The 23,630-nt window shown below is 41.8% G+C and overlaps 1 protein-coding gene across 1 annotated transcript in view; it reads left to right on the top strand.

Moving 5' to 3' along the window:
* The first annotated feature begins 3,632 nt into the window (after nucleotides 1-3,632).
* Nucleotides 3,633-23,630, top strand: part of LOC111244761 (uncharacterized) — a 41,404-nt gene continuing 21,406 nt past the window's right edge. The window contains exon 1 of the mRNA XM_022792157.2: nucleotides 3,633-4,120. The gene's annotated coding sequence lies outside the window, so the exon portion shown is untranslated. The remainder of the gene's footprint in view (nucleotides 4,121-23,630) is intronic.

Raw genomic sequence — 23,630 nt, 5'->3', positions numbered from 1 at the left:
GAAGTCACATTGAAATAAACGTGCTCACGCAATTAGTGCAAACGTTGAAGGCGCACTATTAAAAAAAATATCTTTGAGTTTACAATTTATGCGGGAACTCATTACTTCACTAGGATAATTACGCTCAGAGTTTCTCTGCCATAAGCTAGAAGCAACCGGGTGCTTTGATAAAAGCGAATCCGATTCAAAGGCGAAATCTGGAACGACTTTGAAGAAAAACTTCTTCAGGTTTTGCCTCTCGTGCGTTTTGGCCCATGCCAAAAACCGATCTGTCTTTAAACTCAGCTGTCATTTCAGAATCATAACCCTTTATCGCTCGACTTCGTTAGCATTCTTTACGGCGGGACTCACACAGCCGTACCCAAATACACCGTTGCAGACGAATTTACAAATTTCACCCGCCCTGACAATCGTCGCTATTTTGCTGCTTTGTTGTGTCTTTATAAATTATTCTTCGTTTCACGGCAACGGCTTGAATGATTGAATTGCCCAGATGAGGCCCTAGTTTTGGCCAAAGCGAACGACCGTTAGCCACTCTTCAAGGCTCATTCAAGACCAAAAACTAAAGAATACCACGTTCTTTTATATCTAGTGAAAACATAAGAAAATTTTTTCACTCCAGTAAACCATTATGAATTTGTTTTAGCTAGAGAGTTTCCGCTGAACAAAGCCCAGAATTACTCTATATAGTATGTTAATATACATGTTACTGCAACGTACTCGCTACACAGACTACCCAGGTCATTTTAAAATACGCTAAGTGATATCGATCATTTGTGTAATATACACCTGATTTGGTCATATAGCTTGGTTTCATGGGAAGACCTTTTTGACTATGTGGTTCCTTATTGCCAGATTTACGATCCTACGAGAAAGAGCGCTATCCATTAAGTCAAGCTATTTTTCCATTCGATCGATTTTCTTATTCCTCTTCGACAAGATACAACCGAAATAAATACGGATAAGCTGCCTTGTTAAGAAATTATCTCACCTTTCTCATTGTTTCACCTTTCATGCCTTGCATGTAGAGTACAACATTTCCGTGGGCATATACGGCTTAGTTCATTATGAGGACCTGATAGCAGAGTAGCCCCTCCTGGCAAACGCCTGAAGTCCAAATTTGTTGACATCTTCTAAAGGTGAAGACAGTGCATAGGTGACGATGCTTTTCTAATCATTTGGACGTAAATCTTTTCTTTACGCTATTTGAGTAACCAGTGTTTGTTAAATAGTGCACTACGAGATGCGATAGTATATCATCATTTTGTAGTACAAAACATGACGAGAGACAATGCTGACCTTCTGCTGATGACATTATATTCTCTCTATGTCAATATACATTTCATCGTGAGCAAGAAAAACGATAGCTAGTCTACTCCTCGCTAATTGAACCTTTAAGCAGCAGAAAAGCAAAGTCGGTATGGAATGATGTAATTAGCGAAGAGTTTTAATCGCAACTGAGGAATACTTACCTTTAACGGCCATTTTTTCCTATTGTTCGGTCCCTTGGTCATGGCAAGCCATTGAGGAGGATTTCGTCCGTTTGGCATAATTCATTTGTGTTAAAAGTCACACGAATATTTGCGTCCGTGCCCATATAGATGGTAGTAGATGATCTCGCTATGGCATGGCCAAGGCTGTTTGCTGTTCTCAAACCTATTGTTGTTCAATAACCGTAATTATTACTACATTAAACACGGCTCGAACTGGTGAGAGCTGGTCCGTGGGAGATACATGTACATCTAGAATGTAGCAGTTGTTATGGTTAATGGAGGTCATAGTAGGTGACACAAATCGCCAACCCAGTAAAAACAACGACCTATTCCACAGATGCTAGCAAACTGACCAACCAAAGCGAGCTGCTTATTACTATTTAAAGAACAGGCACTTAGCAACGTGAGGTGAACTATAATAACACCGTATATACACGTACACATACAATAATATTTTTTCCATTGACCATTCGATCAATCCGATTGTATTCTGCAGTAGTGCATGCTCGCCTGTGGCAACAAAGACACGAATAGACAGTACTCAAAAACTTTTTGAGGTATTTGTTAACTGTGGTTTAACACCAAAATGCTGAAGTACGATCTTGTGAAAAATTATGTTTTTTTTTTTTATGATGACGTGAAACATATACAGTGTTTCTAAAAAGGAAGAGAGTAGGACTGGGTAGATTAATTATACTGAATTAGTTGCACGCACGCACGCACGCACGCACACACACGCACACACACATACACACATACACACACACACACACACACACACACACACACACACACACACACACACACACACACACACACACACACACACACACAGCGTCAACTGGGTTGAATATAAGTATGTTGGCCCACTGAATGACCCAAACCTATGAATATGTGCGGTAGTTGTACAAAACGATCCTGCCAAGCCCCAGACTGGAACCAAGGATTTAAGGCTCCTGCCTAACGCTCTCCTAACTGAGCTATTTTGACACTGTCATTGTTGCCACTATATCAAGTATTCATAACTACTATCGTTATATATTTTATATATATATATATAAAAAAGAGATATTTACTTTTAAATTTTGGATATTTGGTATTGTGAGTTCCATAACAGCAGAATTCAATGTCGACATTAAATTAAACTGTATGAAAATACAGTATTAAAAAAACACGCCAAATGTTTTTGATTATAAAAAGTCACCAAGTTCGTTTCAAAGACCAGAATTGATATTACTTTGTTCACTGCTAATCTAGTTAGAGTTGCTGGAGCATCACCCTGGCGGTAGCTCGTTGCTTTCCTTTTTGCATTGAAAATCAGTTTGGTATATGCAAAGATTTATCGTTCGAATGAACCCACGTAGCACCATTGCGCAGCTCACAAAACAACTTCATTCTGCCGGAGCTAGCTTTCTAGCTCACTGCCGAAAGACGCTGTACGTTGAGTTACAACGTCGAATTTACGCCAGGTATGAGGTTTTACACTATATTCGTTTAATTCTGAATAAAAGCGCCGTACACACCAGACAGTGCATTGTGTCACCATCACTAGGTGAAGATACGACTTGAGCAGAAAGAATTTAAACATATAATGACATACCAGATTTGGTTTTAGTCATTTAGACTTGGGGAAGAGTTCCACTGATACGATTTTGAATAATTAGATTGCTGCTGTTATAATTTGTTATAATTAAAAACGTGCGGTGTTCATCCTGCAGGACATGGTATGGCAAAACACGCGTACTTTGGCCCGTTCAGGTCGAAATCGTCGAGTTATTTCCTAAAACATTTAGTACTGTATTCTTTAAGGGGAACAGAGAGTAGATTATATTAAAAGCACATTAGTGAGCAAATGGTTGTAGTCGGTTTAGCACCTACGTAACGAAAATCAGAAATTCGCTTAAATATCCGACAATATTTGATTCAAACACGTTTAAGCCATGGAATATATCAGCATTTTGTATACAATGACAGCGATCGCTAGGATTTACGTTTGAAGATGTTTGAACTTAGCGGGGCGGCTATTATTAGCTCGCAGCGCCATCTAGAAGCTTGCGCAGGAAACCGCTGCATCTGTAAGCCCTCTCCCACTTCTGAGCGGGTTTTCTACGGAGTTTCTGTTCACCAGAAGAGCATGCAGTTCCCCAGAGGAGAGCTCACGGTACTCGTTCGCCTTAGAATCTATGGTGCGTCGTTCAATGCTCTGTGGTGTTTTTGTGAACTTGAACATTCGAATTTCGTTGGGTGTTAGCATTTTTTAGCTAACACTTTTTAATACAATCTTGATTCTTTCTCCACCTTAATATGAATTTAAAAGTAAAATGCTCTTGCTTGCACTGCGGTTTCACAGCTACGTTGAATTAGGACCACGGTAAAGCTTACTAACGATGTGTGTTTATCAGTACATGGGCGCGTCAAATATGCAGTCTGCTAAATGGATTACAGTCAGCCACCAAAGCTTCAGAGTGAAGCTGAATGAAGCGATCATGTTATGATAAATAATAGCTCCCAGTTTACGTCGATGTTCGTGTTTGTGAATGTGAGAGTGTCAGTAACCACACGGATTAAAATAACCACTTAGCGCGACTATGTCGTAGCCTCAGTAGGACATCACTGGATTGGAACAGGTAGGTAGCAATAACAACATTACACTTCAGTTTGCATCCCTTATTTTTTTTATTATTGCATTTATTTCAACCCAAAATCAGTATACACATCTATAGTCACACTTATCTATGCAGTCTGACTGAACGATGTATTTGTCTACACTTTTTTGAACGGTTAATGTAGCTTCACAAAAACGCTGTGAGAGCTCACCCTTTAAATGGATTGGCAAATGACGGGGTAGCATTCCCAAGGACGGTCTATCCTTCAAGGAAGAAAATTCAAAAATAGCATAAAAATTTTACTGGAAACTAATTGTATTCCAACTAATATTATGTCTAAACATGTATGTTTTACTTAAAGAAAATAAGAAAAATCGCAATTGAATATAAACGTAAAAAGAGTGCCTGTAAATGTATCCACAACAAAACGCAAAAATGTCTCTGACTGAAAAATGATAACTTAACCAAATTTTATTTATAAGAAGACATGAATTGTTTTTCATTTCAATTTGCATTTCGTACGCTCTTTGAAGTGTAAAAGACTATAAATGTATTTTGAAATAGGAACTTGTTAGGGTTGGCTTCGAAACGCGTTACAATGATGATCACAACTCTGTGTACTCTAACCCCGAAAGCAAAAGTAACCCTGCTCGCATCTTCTCAGATCTGTTAAACAGCAACGAATTGCTTCGCGTCTTTAATCCCACCTGCGAACAAGCCGCTGACAGCCCTCCTCTTGCAGGGGCTTTGTTGCTATGGGACGACCACGATATGTAGTTAGCATTTAAGCCGATGATAAATCGTCTTAGTTTTGAGATTGGACTTCGATGTCGACTGTGAACGACTGCCCATCAAAAACAATGAAAAGCCCGGGACCCACAGGATCCATCACACGAACAAACAGGCTGACTGATTTAGATGATCCTAAGAATTAACTGTCACGAGCATTGCCATAAGCCCTTAAAGCTCCTCTCAAACCTCTTGGCTTCATACCAAGTCTAGATTTTTTCATTAATATTGTGGCATATATCTACTAAACAATGAACCTTTAAATCGTTGTTCTGGTAAACCAATTGTTCTATCTAGTGCAATAGGGAGTGAAACCTAACGAATCTCAATTTTGAGAAGACACAATGCTTGATCAGGCGTGCTTTGAGTAAAATCATAAGCATCTATTATATCCACTCAAAATAATAACAAACTTCGTTGAAAATATTGCTATTCCAGATGGTTGCCGGCTTCCGTTAGCTTACCATCTAGGTGGTAACTATGAAGAAACTTATTCACTAAAGTACATATATCGCTTCATGATGAAATATCACATATTCTACGCGACTGCTTAATGGAAGTATAGCATAACATAATATAGTCACTAGATTACATACGTCTTGAAAATATAGACATATAATACAGTTCGGCGGACACTAACTTTGGAACCCTTTCTTGAATCTTCAACTTTAAATGTAAATGGCTCCCGTAATCCCTGTGTGCCTAATGAAACGATTCTCAGAAAAGCCTGCGCCGTAAAACATCCACTGAAGGTAAAGCGCTGGGGAACGTATCTACAGATCGGACAAGAACGATGTAATGTTGGAAGAAAAACAATTCGATTAAGTATTCTATAGTGTGACCATTTAAAATAGTAAAAGATTATCCATGAGAAATATTCGATATCCTAATAAATGTTTGCATTGAGTGACTGTTCAACCCGTACATTGTATCTGTAATCATAACATACATTACATAGGAAGTATACGTACAATGTACGTGAGTTTCAAAGAACGGTTCTTAGCTGCCGAATGCCTTGGGGAATTTGGCCCTCAACTTGCGTGTAACGTGGTTTGTATAGGATTTGTTGTAGCTTAAGTATTTGAAAATACAACTTATTTAGTTGTAACGACAGCGCCGTTAAGCGGTTATCGAAGTTTCGCCATGTTAACCCCATCTTTAAATGTTCTTCATGTATTTGACATTTACTATGTCATTATATGCAGTGGGTCTGGTGAAAGCAGACCTAACCGCTGATACTGGTACTACTTACACTCATAAATGATTATATAAAACTCGATATAATTATCTTTATATGTATTGTTTATCGAAAAAATGATATTAACAAAATGTACATCTTTACTATTAGTGCTAGTAGGAGTAAGTTAAGCATTCTCGTTACTCTTTTTACTTTTCGAATCCTTCAACTGTGTCTTCATCGATGTCACATACATCGAAGGCACATATCCTACGCTATCACACGACCTTTAAAAAAAACCGACAGATAGCGTAAAGAGACTGTTCTTAGAGTTGAACTAGCTGAGACTGTGGCATAATTGAGCTGGTTATTACTACTGAAGTATATTTCACGAAAAAATTGCTAGTTCTACATTTGATCGCCGATTTGCTTCAAGATCACTGAGCTACCAATAGCTAATTGTCTGTGGAACAGCAGATATGCGAGCTTATGGTCATTACGATCTGATCTTGTCTTTACTTCCAATAATATACTCACTGAGTAGGATATAGGACCATGTAAAAATGGTGCATGGCACTGCGGTCGCTTTTGCCAGGGGACCAAATTGAATCGTGTTCCTAATCGATGCATACTTTCGGGAACCTCGACTATCATTCTCCGGTCAAAACAGATGTGTGCATCAGGTAAACATCAGGTAGGCATGAATAATGGAATAACAACATTAACAGCGGCAGAAAGGGCAAAAGTATGATACGTTTGCTTGGTCGGTATAGAATTGAGATGCTTGTATTGCCAGACTCAGTTTTAGTTTGAAACGATTACAATATCATGATCAGTTCATGAGTTCTTCGATTTGATCGGATGCAGGCATTGGCCACTGCTAGGCTGAGTTTCTGGGCGATCTCTACAAGGCCACGTTTGCTAGAACAGCACATTTTGTTTGGAAACAAATCAAGTACAGGGAAACTTTTATTGTCGCCGAGTTACTTTAGTTGATATCGTAATCGCCAGTATTACCACTACTATTTTCATTATGTTTTATTGTTTGCGACGCAGCAATAGAAAATGCAGCCATTAATCTGTCTAGCCGACTCGTAGTAGGACCCTCGTGTCTACTCGAGCTATTTACTTTTTTGAATTGTTAAACGACAAAAATTGAGAAGAAAAATAGCCAGGCGAACGGAAACGCAACGCGAGGCCAGCTACTTACTGAATCAGACATTCGCCATCTGAGTGCCGCGGCGTTGCCGCCGTCGTCATTTTCGCACTCGTAAACATCACATCGAAAAAACAAACGTTTCGTTCATATATCTTCTCTCGGTCAGTCTCATTCAGCCTTCCGTTTCTTGACCCAAAAGGTCCCTAAGGGAACGCGAGCACCTTGTTTCTGTGGAGACCCTTATCAAGAACTATAGGCCATTTCGTTGATCTTAGCAGCGATAACGGCGAAAATGCGCAAACGCTTTTTGATACAGATTATTTGGATAAGTTAAATAAAACGTATGGCAGCCTAATATTTGACTATGGGCGGTCACCTGCGGAATAGCCAGCAAATCAAAATGATGAATGTACGCTAGTTGATAGACGCACAGAGACCATCACTGACCACCGCTACGAGTACGGCTCGAAGTACTGTATTTATTACTATTATTTGGCAAATTGAACCTGTTTTTCTTTTCATTTAACAGAGACCGCATGTGTCATAAACAAAACGATCGCATACTAGAGTGTTCTGTTTTTGATGAGTAACATTACGAGGGTTATTTACGTTATCGGACGAAATACTGAATGCTTAGCTTAGTCAAACGGGAAGCAATTTATTTGTCTCTTAATCCTGTCAAAAATAGTATCAGTGGTAAATAAATGCTAACACCACTGTGTGCCTGGGTTATACCTAATAAAATCCCGTATCATGCAGCACAGTTTGAGCTTTCATCTCAATAAACTGGCATGCGGATCAGTTTGACAGATACTTAATCTACTTCAAAGACAGCAAAACGGTACTGGAAACCGATACGTGAGACAGAACAAAAATGACAGCGTTATGTTGATCAAAGGAGCCAACGGTATCGCGAATTGCCGGCGGTGGCATCGGACGATAGAAAAACCCATTGTGGACGTACTTGTGTGTGTGTAGTGTCTCTGTGTGGGTGCACGTCCCGCCCCCACGTGCGACCGGGTGAGTGAGCGGTGGGTGAGAGCTGCGCGGGAGCACGCCCTCCTTCAGGGACCATGACATAAAGCGACTTCAATAGACTCAAGCATTTACATAGATTATCGTTGCAATTGCCAAAGGGCTAAGGCGGTACATGCTTAACTTCACCAAAATATGCTCAATTTATGTTATGTTTTAATTATGCATTAGACTTAGCTTACGAGACGACGCCTACTTTTAGCTTAATTCTACAAATCGAAGTGCGATTGCTCACTCAAAGTACTGCGCTTTATATAAATGACGTTACGTTATTCGTACATCATCAGCGATTCATGAGGGAAACAATGGATAAGTGTAAAGGTAAATGGGAAATGCGCACTGGAACCGAACAGGCGCCCAGCTGGTCAGTCGTCTTTTACTATTCGTTATGCCCATTTGTGTACACATTTATTATCGTCAATACATAACAATGTATCCAGCGAGATTTGGCCTAGTTTACCGACGTAAATGTCTCAGCCAGATCGCGTTTAAAGGAGTGACTTCGCCTCAATGATCATCAAGGATTCTGCCGTGTTGACCACTGGAAGCCCTTTTTCCATGCGTTCAGTGCCTCATAAGCCTCGACAAGCCTTTTTATCTCGTCGTGTTGTTACTTCACCGTTCTATCCAATATGCGTTCAAGAAGCGCCTACTCCATAATCGTCGTCATCAGAGCCACTCAAATCCCCTTCTGTTATTGTACCGTTTGATTATAGTGTATTTATTGTTGTTACTGCTTCTTATACTTTACCGGTATTAGCATTTGCGCATTACACAACTATTACCACACCTTTTCGGTAGTCAGGAGACTACTCCTGATTTTCTTAGCTGGTGAAGTATGTCTAGCGGGTCGTTTCTGACTCTGACCGTGACCGCTGCGTCACACAGAAGCCGGATCTTTTCAACAGCAACGAGGCCTACTGTTTGTGCCTCTTTCTAATGCAGCTGCTGCTGTTGCCTCCGACGACTGTTCTGCGCTCGGCTTCTTTTAGGTCTGCTCGATTCTCCTATCCAAGCCAATGACGACGACCACGATATGCGTCTAAAGAGCCGCGGTATCCGTGACGTCGTTTCGCCGACTTTTGGCTTGCTTTGGATTTTCGCCTTTCTCAGGGGACAGCGGTTGCAGTCATCACTACCGCCGGCGGTTTCTTCACTATCATAAGCTTCTGGTCGTTCAGAGAGCTCCTGCTAACGTTGTGCTCCGTTGTCCGTCCGGCATCATAGCAACAGCACTACCGGCGGTAGCAGCAGCAGCAGCGACAAAATCGGCTACTACAGGTGATTGTCGGCCACCTCGCAGCCACAAAAAAAATTAGCCTCAGGTTCCCCCAGCAGCAGCACGATGCAGGTAAGCGAAATCGCGCACCATCGTCGTTGTCGTAGCCACCGCCACCACCATCAGTACGTCGTCATCTCTTCGCTTGTTGTCTCCTCCCTCTTTTGTTCGTTTCTTGGCCGGTGTCGGGGTCGGCTAATATCGTTTGAGCGACACCAGCAGCAGCCAGCCGACTACGGGGCGAAGGAGACCCGAGACAAACACCAGATTGGTCCATCAGACAGTCGTTGTCGGAATGGAGACCCCAAAGGCTAGAGGCACTTCTCACTCTGCTTTCATTGCGCCGTTACTATCATGTCGTCGCGCTGAGATTTTCAAGTGGTTGCCATGTGCGAGTGCGCCGACCAGCTCTATCAGTGTCTACGGCGGGCAGCGGCCGGCTGTTACCAGAGTTAACGGAGTCAGCAGAACCATAGCAGAAGGAGCAGACGCGAATAGAGAGGGCAGTGGTATCGGCTCGGAAAGGAGGGTCGTGGAGGAGATAGGACGACTGTTACTGCAAGTTTTCGTGCAGAAGAAAGGAGAACAGAACGCACCGTTGAGGACGAGCGGTTTTGAATTGACCGGCGACGGCGATGGCCGACGCGCTATGCTGCGGCCGTTCTACGAGACCGCTGCTGCTGTTCTATCTAATTTTTCTGCTGGTTCAAATAATGGCGCTATCGCTGCTACTAGCAGCATTGTTGTTGAAGGCTCCATTTTGCTGTAGATCTTACTTCAGTGGCGCCCAACAACGCTCTACCTTCAGAAAAATACGCAGCGACCTCTATTCGCCGGATCAACGCAATACAGACAGACACAGTAGACGCACCGCCAGGCAGACGGAGCAACGTTTTCCCCAGCAGTCGCTGGCCGAAGAGGCGGTCTTTCGACGACTGGCGCGGTGCTTCTTCGCGCCCCGCTTGCCCGTCTGTCTATTCAGCTTTCGTCTCGATGCCCCTCTCCTTCCGCTCCGGATCTTTCATCGCGAAATGTATATTTTGCCCAAATTTTCCTGTTCGTCCTGTGTGCATATAGTGTGGCATGGCATGTCGTATCGTTGGCAAAAAAAGTTGCTATTTAACTGCGGTAGGTCACATGTTGACGATCTTAATGAGACGGATGACTTACAATTGGTAACTACAGCCGGTACCCTGTCTCTATTTTGGGGAAAGCGACTGAACTGCTACGCAACGATACGATCCATTCGAATCCAGTGCATCGGTAGGCCTATGTTTGAAACACAGTTAGCCGTCATTTTGACCGTTTGTAAGTTTTTTTACAAGTCCACCGATTGGTTTGTTGAAAAGCTGTTGACGGATGGCTTTAAAGTATTACAAGGTCTCTATGTATACTCAGCTTTTATGGGTCGTCGAACCGGCGTTTATGTCATTTACTGTGATTTGACAGAAGTAGATGTGCTGCAAGCGTTAACATATCCTTATTCAGGTACTCTATACTAAAGTATTTGGTGATATGTTAAAAAATCACTACATTTTGGAATTTTATCATGATTAAGGCGCAGATTTTGCTTAGCCTTTTGCCAGATTTTGTTAAGCTCTATTGAGGTACGCTATTAAACGAACCGAGTAGAACCTGGTTCTCGATGCTAAGGATGCTCCTCGATCGCGAAACTGACTGACCACTTTTAGAGAGAACTTTATGAAATGATTGTAAAGATTGAGCGCGACCGATACGGGAGTAGTTATAACACTAAACAGCTTTAAATCACCTGAAAAAAGCTGGCAGCAAAGCTGGCAGCAAACAAAAGCTCGAATTGGCGCAATAGAATTGACCCAAGCGTATTTCCATCCACGGGACGTTGCGGGAACGCGACGAAATTGAGCTACCTCTAGAGCGACCGACCGTATTCGATTACAAGCAAATCAGCCACATACGAAAATGGGTCTTGGATAAAAAGCAGCTCTTAGAGGAGGTATGGGCAATATATTAGGCAACATTTGTCATAACTTATTTTGCACAGGCATCCTGATGTAATCCTATTTACACATGAGCATAATACAAACAAATACTTTCTGTAATATAGAGAGCCGCTAACGGTTTCCTGCCAATTTTCCCACTTAGAGCCAGGGCGACGAAGAACAAGCTAGCGTATATAGATGGATAGATATTTTCCTTTATAAACAAGGAGTAACTAACATGATCAAGATCCCGATCATAATGCCAACGCGCTTCTGCATGAAAGTACAAGAGTGCTATTATTGCAAATGTTTCTATGGAATATTCTGCTGGGTTCAACTAAGGACAATTTCATATTGGAAACGGTCTTACTTGCCACTCCACAACGAGTTAGCTCTAATAGGCCGAAATCGACCTAGCGTTTCACAAACAAGATCTTCTTTCTAACAACTGAGCCGTACTGACGCGGTTATCCATTGTCGGATGCACTCGAAGGCGTTCCTGTTCGGTGGCTTCGAGAAAGGCTCCAGGCTGAGGTTACCAATGTGTTCATACAGCTTTCCTTCTTTTCACTCGACGAGCGTGTTGTCGTTGCCGACAAATCATCGGAGGAAAGCAAACACTTGAGGAAATCTAACATGGGACAGAAGAAAAATCTAAAACTCGACGTCCGACCGGCAGTGGCGGAACGAGATAGCATCTAATCGATCCCGGCTACGACGGCGGACGATGCGACAAGAATAACATATGTGTCAACTAGTTGACACATCGCGTCAACCTTATATCACTAACACCATCGCAGGGCTCGCATTCTTCTCTGGAGTTCAATCGACGTCGGACGGTGCTGGCAGAACCCTTGTTTGCTGCTGCTAGAAAAATAAATGATTCTCTATGGACCTCAGAATTCGTGCTGGGCAAGCTATCGCATTAGCTCAGCGTATTGTAGATTCGAGGTTCGCTTAAGCTCTATCCTCAAGAGACAATTCCATTTCAAACTGTCGTTCAGTCATCAGTTGACAAACTCTCGAGGCAGGCACGTTCAAGCAACTTGGGAGGTGATGAGCAAAACGACTTTTCCTAGCTGACAAGTAAGATTGACAAATGCTGGCGCATCCCCCTATAAATCTGTTACCATGTCAAAAAATACGGCTTCGAGGGAAGGTAGAGGAAAAACGGGTTCGACCGACTTAAGTGAAAGGCCAGGAAGGGGCACAATGAGCGGCGATTCGTGATTATGACTAAGACACGGACAATTGTGGCTGGTGTTCCGCAAAGCTTATCACGCCGCCGACGAGGCGATGCTATAGTATAATTTTCTGTTTGTATTTTTGTTGATATCATTGTTGTTGGCTATTTGACACAAGCGAATAACGCCTATTTGGTGTGTAAGGTGGAAGGAAGGAGGTGGTCTTCTGCTATGAATTAGAGCTGACCAAGGTACTAGGTTAGCTTCGAAAATGTGTAGAGCCTAATAGGCAGCGGAAACAGCTGCATATATCCGAAAGAATATAGCAACATAAAACTCGACCGAGTTTCTTTCCAATAGCTAGAATATATCGGATACGTTCATGTCGCATAGCAATTTTACATTAAACGATAAACCCCACGAGGTTCAAGGTGAACATGAGCATTTGGTTTTATTTTATTTCAGACAGCCTTTTTCCATACTTGACTTCATTATTTTAAATTATATAATTTTAAGCCTTGGCCCAACTGTTTTATGTTATCTAAATTATTTTCTTTTCTTGATTGTTCAGGCCCTCAGGCCTTACCTATTCGCATATATAAATAATGCCTATTACGAGAGGCCAAAAAATGTGCTCGTTTAATTACTCTGCTATATTGTCTTAACAAAACGGTAATCTCAATCAGATCCTCCTTTCTGAAGCTCTCGGAATTTTATTTATATTACCTATAAAAATCGGATTATGCGTCTTCACGAACTGAAACTTTGCGTTACCCCACGACTCGGTTTTTTGTTGTTATTGTTAACACTGCTAAGACGTTATGCTTCAACCTTAGTAAGCTAATTGTAAAGCAGATGCTCTGAGGGGTCTTCTTGCTTCAATGGTTTGCTTGCTCTTTATGCAAGGTATGCTCAATGCTTGTTCCCTCATATGGAATTTCCCGAACGCAAAACAAGGGCTGAGTTATCGACACTGGCGCCCTGACTAGCTATAATCTTCCTGGCAAGGTGTTTCTAATAACAGCAAAGCCCGCATCAATAGTTTTTACACCTAGCTATGTGGATTTGGCCCTATGTCGTGTCTGAAGAGACTCAAGACTCATCCTGTCAGGTTTGTGCCGCTCCTCTTCAAGTTCCCGTATTCTGACCAGTGGTGAAAAACGGAGTGGCATTATCCTTCTCGGGACACCAGGGCACCCCTTACTCGTACGTCAAGAATTTTAACAGTTTAGTGGCCCGACAAAGCCTCGACATAAGTGTCGGAGAGGTTTTATGTTAGATATCTTAGTCTTCGAGGTTTTTTTCGACTTTAAATCCCTTCGATTGCGTACGGTAGAAATTTAGCAAGTCTGGCCCTTTAACCTTTGCGGGTAACTCTAATCGACATGCCCAGAACTGGGCGTAGCGATGACGGACGACTGGCACCTATATTCCGCTGCCAGAGCTTCGTACACTGTCGTCGGACGAGATATATTTAATATGCTTGAATAAATTGTGAACGAACATGACAGGTAACTCATACACGTTGCTGCTGCACGCGATCTCGAACATATTTGATGCCATTTTACATCGTTGTCGAGGTACAACGAATGATTTCTTGATAGGTAGAGAGAGAGCGCCTTTAAGAGCAAACGCACTCTACTCGAGGGAAACATTCGATATTCTTACTCAAAAACAAATGTTTGTAGAAATTACGCCAGCAGTAGCTTCTCCTTTGAAAGCCCTTGCATATTCAATCTCTGATCTAAAATCTTTAACAGTAATGGCCTCTACATAATGGCAACGAATAGAACGCAGCCGATAACAAGGTCTGGTTTCTTCGGGCATGTCGCCGCCTGTACCTAAGTTGCGTGACGAATAGATATAAACCTCTGCTTCCTCTCAATCAAGCAGAGAGTTTAGCTTGCTAGTGTTGTTTCCTGCCACCTTGAGCGGTATTCAAATGATAGAAGAAACAGTCGACGGGGACGGACCTCCGACATGGAAGTCGTCGTTACCTTCGTACGCTCGTCGATGAAGCTGATGAGAGTTCTGATGACGCTTTGCCGGACATTTCGCTACGTCTTCAGTTGTGGTCACCAAACAAAAGTCGTCTATAGTCTGTCGAAGAAGACCTCTGTGGTGTTATTTGTTTGACTTGATCGATTCATCGCGCCTTTGTCACGCGACGTAAGTGAGCGACGTCGCTAGAGACGATCGATCGAGGGACTACGTTATTTGTTGCCTGTCGCCAAAAGATATTTCTGAAAATAGTTTTTGCTTTACACTAGTTCACTATCATCTCTCCTATCTATTGATAAGGTTGAGCCGCATGTACGTAAACAATTCTGCCTTAGAACGAATCTTTCGAAATTGGCTGTAAAGTTAAGGAGGGTTTTAGCTGCTACTACTTTCCCGCCCTATATTGTGATTGTGACAAGCACCGTATAACGGTGATAACAATAAGCTGTGCATAATGTTGATCTATATCAACTCGTAAAAACTACTTGTTTGTTTTTTGTTATTCTAGAATGTAGTTTTCAAAAGTTTCAGGGTTCTCTACGCCATCATGTAAAATTAGGCAGTGAAATGTATCGAGTTTAGTGGTTTTCAACCATTTTTCAGAATGGCTGCGGTGACATGCGCAAATTTGTGTCCCTGTACATGCAGATAAAATCATGGTTTGTTTCTGTACTTAGGGAGGCTCGCCTTGGATTTATTGAACACGTACCTAACGTGCTAACCTAGTATCCTTTTGCCTCTACTGGTGGTTCCAATAGGTCTATTAACACGGTTCACGTTTTGATCGAACCGACCAACTCAGCTAATACTAATTATAATAAAGGTACACTGCAGGAAACGGCAAATCTCTCATCGTTCATGCACATGACTCATGCTTCAGTTTGCCCCAATAATGAGCATGCGCATTAAAATGGAAACAACATTGAGTTCCTTTCTTGCTACTATTTATAAGCATTGTTCTAAATTGTGTTCAAAATGTTATGCTTGCCTTGAGATGTTACTCAGTGTTTGATTTAGAAGATTCGTAGAGTACCTGGCTAAGAGAGTATGCACGTATGTGATACCTGCATCGGATATGTCTGGTGTTCGAACATGTGCACGTCCCCATAGTTCCTAATGCTGCTTTTGTTTGCCAACTAGGACTTCTCTCACTCAGGCTTCGGCTAGTTTTGATTGCATTGAGTTTTTTGACGACCCTTTCTTTTACACAAACCTAGCCGCTTCCCCTAGTATCAAAACCTATCTGTGCAAAAACAATATTGTATTGTGTAAACGTATATGGTTAATATTTATATATATATATAAAACCTTTAAATTAATACACGCTCCGAGAAACCGCTCAACGAGGGTATAACGCGAAGCATGACGCCACATCTTGCGCAGACGTACATAGCATCCGGCAGATAAAAATAACACATAAGAAGTAATGAAGCTTTTGTACTACAAAACGCGTATGTATGTGATATTTATTTAGTTCTCTGCTCTGCTCTGTGCAGCCTACATTGATTATCGCTTCTGTGTTATAGAGGACGGGATCGATTTCCGCGATAGACAGACTTGTCAAGCAAAGAAAACGGAAGCTGACATCTTTAAATGCTCATCGCGAATTAGGCCCGATCCCGCAAAAAGAACTTGGCGTATCTCATACACCAGCACCCGAGGGCAAAGTCTGTGGGATGGTATCGGCCGCCATGTACATACTTCTGAGGTGCTCTTTTAGCGCTGTGGAACTAACTAATAAGAAATGATGCTTGATGATGAAAAAAAAATCTGTTTTTATAGCGGGAAAGGCACTTGGGATTTTTTCTATTTAAATACCCTTGCTCGACATGTGTATTATTGTGGCAAACTGGGGCATATATCGTGGGCATGGATGACGATGGATTCGTAGTTTATCGTTGCTATTGTTAGGATTAGTTGGGTCTGTTGGGTCAATCAAAATATGAACCATTAGTAGAGGCAAAAGGATAGCTGGGTAACAAATTAAGTTCGTGTTTAATAAACCTAAGAGGGACCTACTCAAACACAGAAACAAACCTAGACATGATTTTATTTACGTGTACTAGGACAAACCAATTAAGTCCCGCTATCAATGTACAATAACAAGTTTACGCATGCTCGTTTCTTCTTGTTTCATTAACTTGTTCTCCTGCAACATGAGTATTCAGCTGTACGACCTCTTTATGAAATGGCCTCATATTCGGCCGACGTTTGGCCAGTCAGCGTGTTTGGTGCACTGCAGAAAAGACCGCCTTACAACTTATGTTAGACCACAGGCGTCGTCGCCACGGCTTGGGACAAGCTATGGGGCATTTCAGTACTTCGGTTTTAAATCTTGGTTTAAATATCAACGTTTGGATCGCATAGAACCGGGAACAGGGTTTTCAGTTGGGGGTCAAGCTTTGTTAGATATAACATTCTAGACATGCTAGCGCTTCTTGTTTGCGGGGTTTTTCCTAGCAAAAAAAACAATTCAACTCGAACCGATGCATGCCATCTCAGAGCGCTATTGTCGTTGAATAGATTGTTTCTTCCGATGTACCGGGTCGTTTACGGCAAGCTCGACGTGAATATATTGATAACCGATCTCCCCCTATAACCCCCGACGTAAGCTAGGAAAGTAGGCGATACCCGAAATCTTTGAGCAGATCAAGTAAGACATGCGTGAGAAGGTCGTCGATGCTCATGTTCAAGTCACCAGCAATCACCAAAAGGCCTGTGTGCGACGGAAGAGCATGTATAAGACAAATAGTCTTGTCGATCAACATGGCCGTGTTCTCACTGTTTGTACGTTGCTATAATATGATGTCAACTGCTCTTCAGTGTTACCATGTCATCCTCGACAAGTCTTACTGTGAGTCCCCTAGTTTTTGGCTGTAAAACACTTCGTTCCTTATACTAGAACATGATATGTGAGACACCGTAAAAACCAGGCAATTCAGGGGCTCGCCTTCTAGACATTTGCGATGACTTCGATGTCTAGCAATAGCGCTAAAGCTTGAATTGCTTTCCTCACATTTTAGTGAACAACAATTATTTTGTCTAGCTCCTTATTATCGTGGTTTGTTTGAGCAACTCTAAGTTGTTTCAACGTCCTTGGTTCCAGCCTGTGTTCTGTAACCAACTGCAGCTGCTCTGGGTGTGGGGCTCATCGTCGTAAGACGCCTCTCGGGCCTGCATATACGTCGATGCTTTTAGGTTCAGGAGTGCTGGAAGCGGCATCATTTCTGTTTGGACGGTGTTTTGTCGAGGTGGTGCTACCTAGACCGACAATCCTGATACCATGTTGAGGGCTGAAGACAATCGAACGGCTGCTTGTGAAATCTTTCAATGTCAATTCACAGCTTGGGAGTTTTTTGATCTCGAGGGCCCTAGCTCATAAAAAAAGTTCTACTCTTCTTGTCAAGATGGATGCAATATCCCAGTAACTTCTTTTTTTATCACTGTATCGACCATTATCCACGATCTGGAGTTATGTGTGTATGTGAACGGGAGCATACTAAAAGGGGCGTCGTTTCTAACATCATTACCTAATTTGCAATACACTGAAAAGCGAAGCACGGATAATACGTGAAGCTAAGAGCCAGGCCTCGCTTTTAACTTCGCGCCAAGGGCTTCTATCGCTGACGTGTAGAAGTCTTCGTAAACTCGATACGCTCATGATAGCCGGCCTGCAGGAAAACCGCTATCAGTCAAGGGCTGCTACCGACATAGTTTTCGGCAAGTTTTTGTTGAGTGTGTTGTTCACGTCCATCATTGATTGTTTCGATTTGGTAGAGAAGTTGCTAGACCCAAAACGGCAACGATCGACACCGCGGCATCTCAAAATACGGCTACTTTACCAACATTCTACTCAAGCTACAAGATCAACTCATTTTCGACAGATCGTTCTTTTCCTGCAGCTTCTGTTGGGGCGAGGCCTCTTCTTAGCGTTAGTAGCAGTTGTGGTATGCGATTGAGAGGTGGCTAACGAGATGAAGACAGGTCACCGCAACGATAGTAACAATAACAAAGCCTTTCTACAACAAGAACAATGTAAGAGTAGAGGACAAGAGGCGCGAAACAAAAAGTAGCGTAATCGGCCGACTTGAGCCGACGCTGACCTGAGCATCGCAATCGCTATGGCAATATATTATACACGAAGGTACGTCTGTGCGCCTATCTATCTGACTATGCGCGTTTGATTTGAATGAGTTTAACGAACAAACCACGCACAAGCGGCATTCGAACAGGGAAACCTGGCATTGGCAAGCGCCGACTGGCCTGCTCCTGCAGTAGCGGATGCGCAGATGATAGGTTGAGGACAACAAAAATGAGGTTAAAAGTCAAATCACAAAAATAAGTATCAGTTAGAACATATACGATTGAAGTACTTTTTAGGTGAACTCGTTTCAGATTTGTGCCTTCACGCATATTTTTTGGTAGTGTGATCATTTCTCTTTGAACAAATGTTTAAATAAATAAGCACGGCGAGCGCGCAATTGAGTTTGCTTCAATAGCTAGCCTGACAGACAAGAGGCGATGATAGACAAATCCTATGAATAGGTAACATGTGTATAGCTAGCTAGCTAACTAACGTTAGCACACACCTTTAAACACTATGAGATCCCGTTGTAAGTTACGAAGCCACGATGTGAAACGTTGGACGTAAAGTCTTAAATACGACTACACAGATTCGCTTTTTTCCAGTTGGGGAATGCGTCTGTGCTATACTATTGGCTGTACGACATGGCGAATCATTGCCCGTCAACCAACGGCCTGGAATAGTGACCTTACGTCATGGAAGCTTTCTGTGGCGTTCGGCATAAGGGAACGTAAATTTCTCCTAAAAAGGGTAATTTGAAATATTCATAACCGACTTTTTCGCTACTGTTTCGTAAGATTAAAACAATTGTCCATCTAAGCGCCTGGCTGATAAAGCTGCGTACGGCAAAAAGTGGTTTGCAAAATTATTCAGCTCCCAGTGAGGTCCAGCCATAAAACGCCTTTTGGCTACCGTTTCCTCTGGCCTAAGTCCATTCGGCCTGTCCCTTTGTACGTGTATGTAGACACGGTGCAGGCTAGTGGAACAAATTGCTCATTAAACCACAGGACTATTACTAGGCCTTTGCATATCTTAGCGTAATGGACGCCACCGGCTTCGCTTGCGAGCCTGTTAAAGACTGCCTCATTCGACGGCTGAACGGTTCCTGTCAACGATGGTCGTGCAGATTCTTGATCGCTGATCATCGATATCCTCTCAAAATAGAGGCCGTTTTCGTCAACACAGATGGAGCAATCTGACTAGGGAATCGAAGGCGCTTTTTTCCAAAAAATCAAAAAAAGACCAGCAGAAACTGGTCTTTTTTTGATCACGTCTTCTTACCATAGCAGCTTATGAATAAATTAGATAGAGTAGAAATAATTCAGGCTCCGCCCGAATTGGTTCATCATTGAACCTACGTCAAGTACCGATAGGATATAATACCAAGGTACATGGTCAATGTTTCTCGGTAGAGCAATGCTTTTATTGTAATGAGCCCATTTTTTCAAAGAACGAGAATAAGCAACCTGAGCACAGGTATCGATTTCTGTGCGACATGCATATGAAAAAAGCTTAGTGAGGTAACTTGCATGAATAGCGACACTGTTGACAAGCATTTACGAAGCTACTTCATGATGTCCAGTTACAGTTGGTTCGCAAATGGTTTAGTGAAGACTACCATGCATAGAACGGGAGAGCTTCAGCAAACGCCCATCATCGCCACGACAAATGATACATTTTAGTTGATGCTGCTTGAGATGCCCAGTTGGTAGTGGTAATGTGCGGTGGAAAAACTGTTCTATGCGGTTTTGTAAATGTTGCCTACCATAAAACGATATCTTCTGCAATATCCGCATATGGGCGTATTTACTCCATGCTCGATCCATCCGCGAACGGATTGTAACTAGTAAGACGTAGGATCGTTGCATTTTTGCTGATTTTGTTATTATTGTTTTTACACCGATGGCACTGCGTTGATTGGCAGAAGTTGGTAACTGTAGTCTGGAGGATGTAAAGTATTCCATAGTATGAGATTGAGGATGGTATGCTCGTGTCTTTTCGTGCCGTTTTGTGTTCATGTTGTTGTCATTGTTGTTGATTCTGTATGTCTATCCGCCACCACAATAAATCTGTATTACCGCAGTAGTGTTAATTAGATCCGTTACTCTAGTCGACGAAGATATCTGTACGGCCATATATTAACAGCGCTGGAGATTTAAGGAACGCGCGGTTCCGCTGGCCTGGCCGACCGCCCGCCCGCAAACGGTCAAACGAAGTGATTACTTAGTTCTTTTCCATACGTTCGTAGATTTAAATATTTAGTTATGATATAATCCTATATATATATATATATATATATATATATATATATAATCGTTTTCTTTTCTTGATATGAAGAACATATTCGCGAAATTTATTTTCTATATGTATTCAAAATAACGCGACGCTTTTATAAGAAAGTTGCCCTCTAAGTAGCCGTCTAAATACGACGGTATCTGTTAAATAAAATGGCAATCATACGAAAGTCGATACATAGCAAAAGACTTGGGCTATCGTGTGACTTTATACATTTGCGGTTGGAAATTTTGTATAGTAAAAATGTTACGCAATCAACAGAGTTGTTTTGATCCCAATCAGAGCTAAAAAAAAAAACTTGTTAATAAAAAATATATAGAAACAGGTCGAGCCTTTGACCTCTGAAGAGAGCGTTGACCGCTGTACTGACACGAAGTATTTCTTTCTATTGCATCAATCTAGTCTAATATAGACGTCTTTTATTATTATAATTACTGATACCGTAGCCGACATAGAATTATGTATAAATGTTTAAACATAATTATTGATCTTCTTCTTAGAATTGTGTTTCATCTTTCAAATAAGCCATGGATAAACGTCAGAATGCTTGAGTTCGTCCCGTTATTGTTGAATATTTTCTTTTAGAACGATTTATTTATCGCTCTCACAAATAAGTCGTTCTAAATATATCCGGAAGGTCCTGACGGGCCTTAGTTGTTCGCTCCTACAGTTTTTACTCGCGCACGATGCCTGATCCCTTTACCAACGGCTTAATTGCTTCTGAAACAAGCTAGAAAACATGTCCTTGCCCTCGTTTATGCCGGTAGCGTCCAGTTTTGATTCCTGCAGCCCTTCGTTTTAATGGATTAGTAAGTAGCATATACATATGTATATCAGGCTGAAAGACAAAAACGTTTGGTCTGTTCTTAATTTAGCTGTGCAATATGTTGTCATTTGTGTACTAGCATTTGGAAGCACTCTCTTCCCTCTCTAGGTCTGTGATGATTTCATTGTGCAGTGAAGGGAGCTTTATGTTGAGTTCAAGCCCCAAAAATAAAGATGCCAGATGAAAGAAGAAATGTTTTCCACACATACTTTATTTTGTCCTTTGGCGAGATCACTACCGGAATATCATAGGTTATTTGTGCCACGTACTGACAGCTCTTTTACTAGAGCAAATGGTCAGAATTAGTTTGTGAAGATTAATGGCGTTTCACAAATAGGGGGTAGAGTCCAGAGTTAAGACAGGTCTTCATTTCAACAAGACGTCTCTTTTAGCCTTTTTGGATCTGGAAGGCTCTTATACACCGGAAGATGTTTGAGAGGAACAAGATGGAACGACGGATTTATATATAGCTCAGTTGTATCAAGCGAACGAGGACAGAAAACTTAAACGAATAGGCAAAGCAGTACCTTTATTTGTCTATGCGATAGTACCAGGCCACAAATGACAAGGATTATGAAAGCTCCCCTATAAGAATTTGAGTGGAAGCTTCTTTTGCACCTGTCCTTCCTGAGAGATTATGGTTTATTTTCCGGTCATCAACAAATGAAGTTAGCAACGATACATTTGACAATGGATTTCAAAACTTGGCCGGCCGACTGCTTTAACATCGGACCTGAAGACTTCCGACAAGAACGAAGACATAAAATAATTGACAAATGCGAGGAGGTCATAAAAACGTTAAATCGATCTGATTGATTCGTAAAATGGAAAACCGAGCTTAGTTTTGTCCCGATCTACTGTGTAGATCAAAACGTTTGCGCATTTGAGATCATCGGATAGGATTCGGTTATTATTACTTTGAATTTTACTATCGAGACCTTATGGCTGTCGACACTTGACCTGTGTAGTACTGAAAAGCTCCGCATTTAGAGAACACGCTCGTTTCTTCCTATGAACAGCCAGGATGATCTACTTCTCTCGTATAATCCGTGCTGCTGCCCAACGATGTTAGATCTACTCATTCTCAACCCGAGCTCTAAATCCGATTTGATTGCATTTCCAGCAGTTACCAGCTACTCCCCTTAGCCCGTTGTAGCTATCGTTGTTGTCGCCTTGCAGCTTTTTCTATGCATCCTGTTTCGATAAATTTGCTAGATTGATCAAATCATTCCGCCACGCTACTACGATGTTTTAACGACTCGGCCATAGCGTTCCAACGATTCAGTTTTTCTGTTTTGACCGTTCAGCTACTCTGATCAAGATACTGAAACACCATCGTGTTTCAGTTAGCCTTGCGGATGTCCGATTTTCCGTGTTAGACATTTGCTAATGCTTTGCGGATAAGCCGTCACGGTGCTACCGCTACCCCACTACGGTATTCTCGCTATCTCAAGATGAAATTTACGTTGAAAATGCCAGGTAAATACATGGTCGTTCGCGGCCGCAGAAAGATAGGTAATCAAAAGCTTTAATTCGAAGCTTATATATATATATATATATATATATATATATACATATATTGTGTAGAACTACTCATAAAGGTAATATTTCAGCCAGTTGACATTATCGATTGTGTAAAAGGGCTACAATTTTTAGGCATAAATTATCTTTTCCTATCATTGCCGTAAAGCTAAGACCTTATGCCTCAGAAATACATCAAATTCGTTAAAGGCCATATCGA

The sequence above is a fragment of the Varroa destructor genome, unplaced genomic scaffold, assembly GCF_002443255.2.
Source record: "Varroa destructor unplaced genomic scaffold, Vdes_3.0 BEIS01000002.1, whole genome shotgun sequence".
Taxonomy (NCBI): domain Eukaryota; kingdom Metazoa; phylum Arthropoda; class Arachnida; order Mesostigmata; family Varroidae; genus Varroa; species Varroa destructor.
The sequence above is the reverse complement of the archived record's forward strand: the minus strand, read 5'-3'. Positions and strand labels throughout refer to the sequence as shown.